The following is a 13,525-nucleotide window of genomic DNA, read 5'->3' as shown; positions in this document are numbered from 1 at the left end:
CCCATCATACTGAAGGTGACATGACCCATCATACTGAAGTGACGTGACCCATCATACTGAAGGTGACGTGACCCATCATACTGAAGGTGACATGACCCATCATACTGAAGGTGACGACCCATCATACTGAAGGTGACGTGACCCATCATACTGAAGGTGACGATCCATCATACTAGGTGACGTGACCCATCATACTGAAGTGACGTGACCCATCATACTGAAGGTGACGTGACCCATCATACTGAAGGTGACGTGACCCATCATACTGAAGGTGACATGACCCATCATACTGAAGGTGACGTGACCCATCATACTGACACAAGGGAGTTATATAGCGCCGTCTACATTGTGTTCTGTGATGCTGGAGGTTTTATCTATACACTGTCACCATAGTCACGTCAGTCACCGTGAATGTATGACAGCGTTAAGACACGTCAGCGCCTCATGACAGTCAACCAGGTGTTCACTGTCTTCAAGGGTGTGCCAGGAGTTATTGAAATGAGTTTTAAAAGGCTTTGAGTTTACCGCCAGATAATCCTGTAATGGTGATGGAGGGTGGAAATTAACGCCTCTGTGAAGGAGATTAAGAAACAGAATTAAATATGGCTTGGTGAACACCCTTTGCTGGCTGAGGAGTTTTAATGTTTTAGTGTTTTAGTGTTTTAGTTTAGTGTTTTATGTTTTAGTGTTTAGTGTTTTATGTTTTAGTGTTTTGGTGTTTTAGTTTTAATGTTTTAGTGTTTTAGTGTTTTAGTGTTTAGTGTTTTATGTTTTAGTGTTTAGTGTTTTATGTTTTAGTGTTTTGGTGTTTTAGTGTTTAATGTTTTATGTTTTAGTATTTAGTGTTTTATGTTTTGTTTTAGTGTTTTAGTGTTTTAGTGTTTTAGTGTTTTATGTTTTATGTTTTAGTGTTTTAGTGTTTATTGTTTTAGTCATTACGGCATGGCAAACACTCATCTTATCAAACATCTCTTGTCACCGTGCTCGCCATCTTGTTTACATCAACGGTGTAAATTCGAGAGGTGAAATTAATTTACTCGGCGGTGCAAGAGTATCACGTCACGGTCCTCAGGTGTGGCGGATAAGTGGAGCCTCTAGTTCAGGATAAGTGGAGCCTCTAGTTCAGGATAAAAGGAGCCTCTAGTTTAGGATAAGTGGAGCCTCTAGTTCAGGATAAGTGGAGCCTCAAGTACAGGATAAGTGGAGCCTCTAGTTTAGGATAAGTGGAGCCTCTAGTTCAGGATAAGTGGAGCCTCTAGTCCAGGATAAGTGGAGCTTTCAGTTTGCAGGATGAAAGTGGGCCTCTGAAGCCCCAGGATAAGTGGGAGCCTCTAGTTCAGGATAGAAATTGGAGCCTTTAGTTCAGGATAGTGGAGCCTCCTAGTCCGGGATAATTGGAGCCTCTAGTCCAGGATAAGTGGAGCCTCTAGTTAAAGTCATGTTGTAAGATAATTAATGTAAGAAAAGGTATTACTAGAGGTGTGTGTGTGTGTGTGTGTGTGTGTGTGTGTGTGTGTGTGTGTGTGTGTGTGTGTGTGTGTGTGTGTGTGTGTGTAGATATATTATTAGACAGGTAAATGAAGTGTAGATAATTATGGACAGGTAGATGAAGCGTAAATGCTGGTATATAGGTAGATAGAGAAAGGTAGACAGGTAGATATAGTCAATGTTAGACAGGTAGACAGAAGTAAATGTAGGAAGACAATTAAATTTAGGTAGAAAGGTAGATTTATGTAGACAGTTAGACAGGTAGATGCAGGTAAACAGAGGTAAATACAAGCAGACAGGCGTAGATGTGGGTAGACAGGTAGACAGAAGTAAATGTAGGTAGACAGAGGTAGATGTAGGTAGACAGAGGTGGAAACAGGTAGACAGAAGTAGATGTAGGTAGACAGAGGTAGAAACAGGTAGACAAAAGTAGATGTAGGTAGACAGAGGCAGGTGTAGAGAGAGAGCGGGAAGCTGTTCTGAGTATTAATCAATGAATCGTGGTATTTGTGGCGTTGTTACCTACAGCTCTCAGTGTTGGGGAGATTCTGGGGAGTTTTGGGGGTGTTGGGGAGATTCTGGGGAGTTTTAGGGGTGTTGGGGAGTTTCTGGGGTGCATTGGGGAGATTCTGGGGAATTTCTGGGGTGCATTGGGGAGATTCTGGGGAGTGTTGGGGAAAATGTCAGGTTCTTCTCCGGGGAAAGTTTAGTTAGGGAAGGTTACAGGTCGCGGCCTTAGGGGGGTAAACCTGCTCCCTCGCGGCCTGTAGCTATCCTGCCAGGCCGTATGTTTGTCTGTCCTGCTCCTGTGTTAACCTTCCCCAGATAGATAGACAGATAGATAGATAGATAGACAGACAGATACACTCTACTGAACTGGGAGATTCGAACCCATTATTGCCGGGTTGTTATCTCAGTAAGATAACCACTACGCCACTGGAATCTGATTTAAGGTCTTATTCGATACTTTGTTGCGTGTGTGTGTGTGTGTGTGTGTGTGTGTGTGTGTGTGAGTGTGTGTGTGTGTGTGTGTGTGTGTGTGTGTGTGTGTGTGTGTGTGTGTAATGAAGACGTTTATAATATGGATTCTCATTCCCAATTTCACACACACACACTACCTACACTCACACACACCTACAATATCTTAAGTGGCCGCCTGCAGCTTAGGAGGTAAATATAGTATTAATGGACACTTATTCACTATCTGTTAGAGCTTAAGTGGGTTGGGGTGGGTTGGGGTGGGGAGATTGGGTTGGGGTGGGTTAGGGGTGGGTTGGGGGTGGGGTGGGGTGGGGTAGGTGGGGTGGGTTGGGTTGGGTTGGGTTGGGGTGGGTTGGGGTGGGGAGGGGTGGGGTGGGTTGGGGGTGTGGGTTGGGGTGGGGTGGGTTCGGGTGGGTTGGGGTGCCAGGGGTGGGGGTGGGGGTGGGTGGGGTTGGATCAATGGACACTGAAATAGGTGTAGCCAGTTTTACGAGGTGTGTGGTGGTGTTGGGTTGTTGAGGTGCAGGTGTAGGGGTGGTGGTGCAGGTGTTGGGGGTGCAGGTGTGGGGGTGGTGGTGCAGGTGTGGGGGAGGTGGTAGATGTGAAATGTGTGGGAGGGTGGAGGTGTACAGGTGTGTGGGGGAGTCAACAGGTGTGTGTGAAGAAAGGATGGAGGGTCGACAGGTGTGTGGGGAAGTGGGGAAGGGTATTACAGGTGTGTGGGGGAAGAGTGGGGAGTCAACAGGTGTGTGGAGGTGGGTGTGTGGGGGAAGAGTGGGGAGTCAACAGGTGTGTGGAGGTGGTGCAGGTGTGTGAGGGAAGGGTGGAGAGTCAACAGGTGTGTGTGTGAAGGAAGGATGGAGGGTCGACAGGTATGTCAGGGAAGGGTGAAGGGTCGACAGGTGTGGATGCTGAAGGTTGTCAGGTGTGTGGGAGGAAATTTTAGCCTGTGAACATTCCACGACCCAGTACACATGACCCAAATCGCAAGCGTGTACACAGACAGCCAGACACATACACGGACGAGTATATCCCCCCCCCCCCACACACACACACAGAAATATATATTTATGTGTAATAATAATAATATAATAAACGGTTTATTAATAGAGTTGCAGCAAGTGGCTGAAAATATACAGACTTACAGTTGATTTAGACATAATGATATAATATGCATTGAATACATTTACAGAGCTGTACAGTACATAAATCAGGAGTTGTTTATTATTTTAACAATAGATGGGATGGTGCTGTTCTTATATCTATCGGTGCGGGCTCTTATGGGCTGAATTTTGTTGTAGTGGCGGACTGAGCGAGGTGGGTGGGGGGCTGCCGGTGGCAGGAGGTGGCGATGAGGAGGATGGTGCAGTAGTCCCCTGCCAAACCTTTCCAGTGCTTGGTGGTGGAGGTCACTGAGGGATGGCATTTCCAGGGTGGAGAGAGCGTTGGTGTGTGTGTGTGTGTGTGTGTGTGTGTGTGTGTATTAAGTCAATTTCTGTACCGTGAACATAAAATCAACTCTAAAATTCAAGTTAAAAAAGTAAAAATACCTTAAAATATTTTCCTCCCTCTCGCCTCTCTTTCTACACTGAGGGGCTTTATCTACACTGTTGGTACACCTTCCCCCCACGCCCCCGCGCCCCCACGCCTTTGATGGAAGAGGATCAACTACTCAGCAGACTACACACTCTCTTCTCCTTGCTCTAATCCACCCGCGGCTGTCACCACCACGCCTCCTCTGATCCCGTCACTACCACGCCTCCTCTGATCCCATCCACTCCACCCTCCTCTGATCCCGTCACTCACCGCCTCCTCGATCCCGTCACTCCCACACCTCCTCTGATCCCGTCACTACCGCCTCCTCTGGTCCCGTCACCACACGCCTCCCTCTGATCCCGTCACTACCACGCCTCCTCTGATCCCGTCACTACCACGCCTCCTCTGATCCCGTCACTACCACGCCTCCTCTGATCCCGTCACTACCACGCCTCCTCTAATCTTGTTACCTAGTTAATCTTCAGGTGAAATAAGCTAGGTAGGTTAGATTAGGTCGGGTTAGCGTTAGGTTAGGTTTAGTTAGCGTTAGGTTAGCGTTAGGTTAAGTTTAGTTAGCGTTAGGTTTAGTTAGCGTTAGGTTAGGTTTAGTTAGCGTTAGGTTAGGGTGGTTAATCTTCAGGTGAAATAAGCCTGGGAGCCTTAATCTCCGGGTGGACACAATACCCTGACACGTCCCAACATAGTGTGGCCCATGTGTCGTGTGTACAGTAGTGGAAGTGTTCAGATAAAATACAATGGTTGCTGCTGGACCACGATGAGAGAGAGAGAGAGAGAGAGAGAGAGAGAGAGAGAGAGAGAGAGAGATTAGTGATCTTTCCTGCTATACATCAACCACCCATCTGAAAAAAACCGCTTAAGTCAACATCCATCTCACTTAATATTCGTTTTGGATCGACTCCATGTTATAAATCAACCACGACACCATATATTCCATGTTATAAATAAACCACGACCACTATACTCCATGTTATAAATAAACCACGACCACTATACTCCATGTTATAAATAAACCACGACAACATATATGCCATGTTCTAAATAAACCACGACGATCTCTACCCCATGTTATAAATAAACCACGACGATCTCTACCCCATGTTATAAATAAACCACTACCTCTATCCATGTTATAAATAAACCACGACCACTATACCCCATGTTATAAATAAACCACGACCTCTACCCCATGTTATAAATCAACCACGACCACTATACTCCACGTTATAAATCAACAACGACCACTATACTCCATGTTATAAATAAACCACGACCACTATCCCCATGTTATAAATAAACCACGACAACATATATGCCATGTTCTAAATAAACCACGACGATCTCTACCCCATGTTATAAATAAACCACGACGATCTCTACCCCATGTTATAAATAAACCACTACCTCTACCCATGTTATAAATAAACCACGACCACTATACCCCATGTTATAAATAAACCACGACCTCTACCCCATGTTATAAATCAACCACGACCACTATACTCCACGTTATAAATCAACCACGACCACTATACTCCATGTTATAAATAAACCACGACCACTATCCCCATTTTATAAATAAACCACGACCCGTACATTTACCCCCCACTTGTCTACGCCTGTTTATAAATCGCCTCTAGGTAAAGGAGCTCACGGGAGAATACTTTGTGGTTCTTAGGCAGATGCTTCCCGCCTACCCTCCCCCCCCCTCCCTTCCCCCCTCCGCCGCCTTTGATATGTCTGGTGGATGTTTTTTCATGAGGATGTTATTTATTTATTTATTTTTTTAAGATTCTGACAGAAATGGATATACACTGATAGCACCTCCCTCCCTCCTTCCTTCCTCACATCCCTCTAAACCAATAATCCAAACTATACCCCTAAAATAATAAACTAACTCAAAGCGTCTCAGAAAAATGTGTACAAACAGGTGAGAACAATGATGGCGTTTCAGCACGACCTTTCACACGATAACTATGGGAAATACACAAGATACTCTATCCATTTTTATTAGACACTCTTTATACGTGTTAAAAAAACCATACAATCATGCAAAAACGAGTTGAAAGGCCACGTACTCATCTGTTCAATTAGTTATATGTCGACGTAAAATTTAATCACCAAATGGAAATAAATCAACAGAGGGATTTATATTTTATTTCCCCCAGGATAAGGATCGTTCATCTCCGCTCAGTCGTATCTAGATATTTTATTACAGGGTGGTTATAAAATGTTATCCCAACTTTAGTTAGAATACGGGAAATAGTTCGTTTTTATTCACCCTGTACGTAGCCGTGGGGTTAGTACTGTAAGGTTTTATCATACAAGTAAACATTAGTATTTGTGGGGTGGGGTGGGGGGTGTGGGGGTGGGAGTGGGGAGCAGGGCAGGGACAGGTGGGGTTGGACGGGGAGAACAGGGCTCGGACGGGGCGAAACAGGATGGGCGTGACGGGGCGATACAAGACGGGGATTGACGGGGTGGGGCGGTGACGGGGCAGCCTTACATACACACACACGTCTCTCCTTAAATGGACGTTTTCTAGGAGCCAAGTGATGTTGTCAAGGGTCACCTACCTGCGTCACACACCACCAATAACATTCTTCTTCTCTTCTCTTCCAATGGTCTTAATTGCCATGACACAGGTGGGGTGAATGTAACGAGGGTGTGTGTGTGGAGTCAATGTTTTAACCCTTCGAGGACGATGTTTTAACCCTTCGAGGACGATGTTTTTACCCTTCGAGGACGATGTTTTAACCCTTCGAGGACGATGTTTTTAACCCTTTTAGGACGATCTTTGAACCCTTCGAGGACGATGTTTTAACCCTTTGAGGACGATGTTTTAACCCTTTGAGGACGATGTTTTAACCCTTTGAGGACGATGTTTTAACCCTTTGAGGACGATGTTTTAACCCTTTGAGGACGATGTTTTAACCCTTTGAGGACGGTGTTTCAACCCTTGGAGGACGAAGTTTTAACCCTTTGAAGATGATGTTTTAACCCTTTGAGGACGATGTTTTAACCCGTTGAAGACTGTGTTTTAACTCTTTGAAGACGATGTTTTAACACTTTGAGGACGATGTTTTAACCCTTTGAGGACGGTGTTTTAACCCTTTGAGGACGGTGTTTTAACCCTTTGAAGACGATGTTTTAACCCTTTGAGGACGGTGTTTTAACCCTTCGAGGACTGTGTTTTAACTCTTTGAAGACGATGTTTTAACCCTTTGAGGACGGTGTTTTAACCCTTCGAGGACTGTGTTTAATCCTACGAGGTTGTTTTAACCCTTTGAGGACGATGTTTAACCCTTCGAGGACGATGTTTTAACCCTTCGAGGACGATGTTTTAACCCTTGAGGACGTTGTTTTAACCCTTCGAGGACGATGTTTTAACCCTTTGAGGACGATGTTTTAACCCTTCGAGGACGATGTTTTAACCTTCGAGGACGATGTTTTAACCCTTCGAGGACGATGTTTTAACCTTCGAGGACGATGTTTTAACCCTTTGAGACGATGTTTTAACCCTTCGAGGACGATGTTTTAACCTTTGAAGGCCATGTTTTAACCCTTCGAGGACGATGTTTTAACCCTTCGAGGACGATGTTTTAACCTTCGAGGACGATGTTTTAACCCCTTGAGGACGATGTTTTAACCCTTTGAAGACCATGTTTTAACCCTTCGAGGACGATGTTTTAACCCTCTGAGACGATGTTTTAACCCTTCGAGACGATGTTTTAACCCTTCGGGACGTTGTTTTAACCCTTGAGGACGATGTTTAACCCTCTAGGACGATGTTTAACCCTTCGAGGACGATGTTTTAACGAGGACGTTTTAACCCTTGAGGACGATGTTTTAATCCTACGAGGAGGTTGTTTTAACCCGAGGACGATGTTTTAACCCTTCGGGACGATGTTTTAACCTTCGAGGACGATGTTTTAACCCTTTGAGGACGTTGTTTTAACCCTTCGAGGACGATGTTTTCCTTTGAGGACGATGTTTTAACCCCTAGAGGTTGTTTTAACCCTTGAGACATTTAACCCTTCGAGGACGTTTTAACCCTCTGAGGACGATGTTTTAACCCTTCGAGGACGTTGTTTTAACCCTTTGAGGACGATGTTTTAACCCCTTCGAGGACGATGTTTTTAACCTTCGAGGACGATGTTTAACCCCTTCGAGGACGTTGTTTTAACCCTTCGAGGACGATGTTTTAACCGTACAGGACAACTCTCTATGTAAGGACACCCAAATACACTTAGAATGTATCCATCTACATATATATCCTGGACTACACTGGATACCACCTGATACAGTGGTTCATCTTTCACACTCCAAATCCCACTCATCCATTACATTCCGTCTCCTCCCCCCTCTCTCCCTCCCTGATGTCAATTGTTTACCTGTGTTGGGGCTGGATATCTCTCTCTCTCTCTCTCTCTCTCTCTCTCTCTCTCTCTCTCTCTCCTCTCTCCCTTGGTCTGGGGTTTTTCTGATTTGATCGAATGGGTAAAATCCTGACCTGTACCTCTTCTAACACAATGTAACAATCAACTCTATCTAACCTAGCCCAAATCCAGCAACCCACAACTCTCTAACCAACCTAACCCAACTCAACCTGACCTAACCTAACTTAACCTAACTAACCCAACTCTAACCTAACAACCCAACTCTAACCTAACCTCTAACCTAACCTTAACAACCTAACCCAACCCAACTCTACCTAACCTAGCCAAATCCAATAACTAACAACTCTAACTTCTTAACCCAACTCTAACCTACCAACTCTAATCTAACCTCTTCCTAACTCTAACTAACCCAACCAGTCTTTGGTAAAACAGAATGTTAAGGAGATCCAATCCCAGAGTCACCAATCAGAAGGTCCCAATCTTAATGACATCTTTACTAATAATTATGCAAGTAACTGGGGACCATTAGCAGGGGCCCATTAGCCGGGGACCATGCTGGGGCCCTTAGCACCGGGGACCATTAGCACCGGGGACCATAGCACTGGGGCCCATTAGCACTGGGCCCATTAGCACTGGGGCCCATTAGCACCGGGGCCCATTAGCTCGGGGACCATTAGCACCGGGGACCTATTGAACTATAAACATCTATTCATATAAAGTTTGATCATTAACCCTGGCCTCCTCACCCCTTCTCCCTCTCCCTCACCCCTTCTCCCTCACCCCCTCACCCCTTCTCCCTCACCCCCCCCAGGTACCTTCAGCCTCCGCCCTCTCTCTTCCCTCAGTGTTTATCTTGATCAGCTGTTCCGTCGCCTCGTGTATATATAGTTCGTGAGACACCGTGAGACTTGACGGCTTTTATTGACCTGATCTTACCACCACCGCCGCCACCCACCCACCGCTTGCACCACCACCACCACCACCCACTTTCACCGCCACTCACCATTATCCCTACCACCACCACCCACCCCCCACCACCCCACCACACCCACCACATCACCCACCACCACCCACCACTATCCCTACCACCATCACCCACCACCACCACCCCACCACGAGTATAAAGGAGACTCTTACTTCCTCAGAATTCTCATCTTTTTCTTCTACCTGCAGGTGATGACTGAGGTCCCCCCTAACCTCCCCCCACCCTCCCCAACCCCCCCACAGGCTCGACTTGTCAACTGTTTACGCAAAATCCAACTTCTCAACAGCTCAGGCGTTCACAGTTCATGGTTTACTACGTTCAGGGTGCGAGTTCATACGTTCAGACTTACTCCAACATAGCTCCCCCACTCCGACATACGTCCTCCTCCAACATAGCTCCCCCACTCCGACATACGTCCTCCTACTCCAACATAGCTCCCCCACTCCGACACACGTCCTCCTACTCCAACACTAGCTCCCCCCACTCCGACATACGTCCTCCTACTGCAACATAGCTCCCCCACTCCGACATACGTCCTCCTACTCCAACATAGCTCCCCACTCCGACATACGTCCTCCTACTCCAACATAGCTCCCCCACTCCGACATACGTCCTCCTACTCCAACATAGCTCCCCCACTCCGACATACGTCCTCCTACTCAACATAGCTCCCCCTCCGACCATGTCCTCTCTCCAACATAGCTCCCCCACCCGACATACGTCCTCCTACTCCAACATAGCTCCCCCCCACTCCGACATACGTCCTCCCTACTCAACATAGCTCCCCCACTCGCCACGTCCTCCTACTCCAACATAGCTCCCCCCACTCCGACATACGTCCTCCTACTCCAACATAGCTCCCCACTCCGACATACGTCCTCCTACTCAACATAGCTCCTGCCACTGCAGTTTAACTCCTCCCCCTGCAACATAGCTCCTCTACTCCAACATAGGTCATCCTACTCCATCATCGGTCCTCCCACTTCAACATAACTCCCCCACTTCAACATAGCTCACCCTACTTCAACATAGCTCCCCTACTTCAACATGCCCCCCACTTCAACATAGCTCCCCCTACTTCACATACCAACACAGCTCCCCTACTTCAACATATCTCCCCCACTTCAACATAGCTCCCCCCACTTCAACATAGCTCCCTACTTCAACATATCTCCCCCCACTTCCTTGTCCCCCACTTCAACATATCTCCCCACTTCAACATAGCTCCCCCACTTCAACATAGCTCCCCCACTCCAACCTGTCCCCTACTTCAACATAACTCCCCCTACTTCAACACAGCTCCCCCACTTCAACATATCTCCCCCACTTCAACATAACTCCCCACTTCAACATAGCTCCCCTCTTCATAACTCCCCCACTTCAACATATCTCCCCCACTTCAACATATCTCCCCACCTTCAACACAGCTCTCCCTACTTCAACATAACTCCCCACTTCAACTATCTCCCCAACATAACTCCCCACTTCAATAGCTCCCCTACTTCCATAACTCCCCCACTTCATATCTCCCTCACTTCAACCTCTCCCCACTTCCTTCCCCCTTCAACATAACTCCCCCACTTCACATAGCTCCCCAACATATCTCCCCACTTCAACAACTCCCCCACTTCAACACAGCTCCCCCTACTTCAACATAACTCCCCCACTTCACATATCTCCTCCACTTCAACATAACTCCCCTACTTCAACATATCTCCCCCCACTTCAACATAGCTCCTCCCAGTCAAAAATAGCTCCTTTCACTTAGGCAAATATGTACATGAAACAAGCGCGTTCTTGAGTAATCATTCCTGTATTGTATAAACAAACACTTAGCGCCAAGAGACCAGAACATTCACATGAAAATATACCGGAAAAAGTTTGTGTTTACAGAGGTACATGTGGCGAATTCTCTCATATTTCAACCTGCATGTATGGTAGTCGGGTAGAATCTGATTGGCTGGGGTGTGGAGGTGTGTCGACTTCTCATATTTCAACCTGCATGTATGGTAGTCAGGTAGAATCTGATTGGCTGGGGTGTGGAGGTGTGTCGACTTTTCATATTTCAACCTGCATGTATCGTAGTCGGGTAGAATCTGATTTTGGGTGTGGAGGTGTGTCGACTTTATCATTTTAATCAGCATGTATCGTAGTCGGGCAGAATCTGATTGGCTGGGGTGTGGAGGTGTGTCGACTTTCATATTTCCCTGCATGTATGATAGTCAGGTGATCTGATTGGCTGGGGTGTGGAGGTGTGTCGACTCTCATTTCAACCTGCATGCTTGGTAGTCGGTAAGTCCTGATTGGCTGGGGTGTGGGGTGTGTCGACTCTCATATTTCAACCTGCATGTATGGTAGTCGGGTAGAATCTGATTGGCTGGGGTGTGAGGTGTGTCGACATCATATTTCAACCACCATGTGGTGGTAGAATCTGATTGGCTGGGGTTGGGGTGTGTCCACTCATATTTAAACCCATGTATGGTAGTCGGGTAGAATCTGATTGGCTTGGGTGTGGAGGTGTATCGACTTTCATATTTTAGCATGTATCGTAGTCGGGCAGAATCTGATTGGCTGGGGTGTGGAGGTGTGTGACTTTTCCATATTTCAGCCCATGGTAGTAGGTAAATCTGATTGCTGGGGTGTGGAGGTGTGTCGACTTCTCATATTTCAACCTGCATGTATGGTAGTCAGGTGAATCTGATTGGCTGGGGCAGGGTGTGTCGACTTCTCATATTTCAACCTGCATATGGTAGTCAGGTAGAATCTGATTGGCTGGGGTGTGTAGGTGTGTCGACTTCTCATATTTCAACCTGCATGTATGGTAGTCGGGTAGAATCTATTGGCTGGGGTGTGGAAGTGTGTCGACTAGCTTGATTTCATTGGCTACTGATCAGAGTGAGTTACAGGGGTTTCTTTATTAGATGTGAATTGGTGGTGTGGGATATATTCTACTATACAATCTATGAGCCGTTACAGCCCTGAACATTTACACCGCACGCGTTACAGCCCATGAACCGTTACAGCCCGTGAACCGTTACAACCGCGAACTGTTACAGCCGCGAACCATTACAGCCACCAGACGTTACGCCCGCCCGTTACATCCGTGAACCGTTACACCCATGAACCGTTACATCCGTGAACCGTTACAACCCGCAACCGTTACAACCCGCGAACTGTTACAGCCGCGAACTGTTACAGCCCATGAACCGTTACATCCCGTGAACCGCTACCATGGCAAGGTTAAAATCAAACTGGTGACACTGTAAATTAATATAGTTACCGCTACACACTGTCTCATATCATCGTTTTCTTTAACCCCTGAAAAATCGTCTGTTGTCATGGCACTAATCGTTACCCTGGCAACACTTGGTCGACCTTGCAGGAGCGGTTTGAACTTAAGGTTTTAATAAGTCGACCTTGTTGTATATACCCGTTTTCGAGTTATTTAGGAGGACAGACAGATACAGATTGATAGACAAAGACAGACATAAACAGACATAGACAGACAGATAGACAGGACCGGAAACAATAGACAGCCCCTGCAGTTGAGAGGATGATGATGATAATAATAATCCTTATCTTTTCGTCGTCACAAAGATTACACACGTCAAGTTACCCCGATCAGTCGACCTTCACTAGACTGATTTTGTTTTATTTGAAGACGGTCATGCAAGAAGGCTACGAAGAGAGTGAGAGAAAGAACAGACAGAGAGGTGCGTGAGAGATAGAGTGGGCGAAGGAGGAGTTAGGAGGAGGAGAGGAGAGAAGTGTGGGCGGGAGGGAGGGAGAATGAGAAGGAGGGAGGAGAGTGAGAGGAGGTGGGAGGGGAAAAGAGTGGGCAGGAGGAGAGAGAGAGTGAGAGGAGTAGGAGAGTGGAAGGGAATGGGAGAGAGCGGAGAGAAGAAGGAAGGAAACTAGATAAGGGACTTGGAGTGTGGTGGTGATGGTGGTGGTGGTGATGGTGTGAAGATGGTTGTGTGGTGGTAGTGGTGGTGGGAATGTGGTGGTGATGATGGTGTGATGGTTGTGTGGTTGTATGGTGGTAGTGGTGGTGGTGATGATGGTGTGATGGTTGTGTGGATTTAGTGGTGGTGGTGGTGGTTGTGTGGTGGTAATG

The sequence above is a fragment of the Homarus americanus genome, unplaced genomic scaffold, assembly GCF_018991925.1.
Source record: "Homarus americanus isolate GMGI-L3 unplaced genomic scaffold, GMGI_Hamer_2.0 scaffold23578, whole genome shotgun sequence".
NCBI classification, from domain to species: Eukaryota; Metazoa; Arthropoda; class Malacostraca; order Decapoda; family Nephropidae; genus Homarus; species Homarus americanus.
This window is presented reverse-complemented; position numbering follows the sequence as displayed.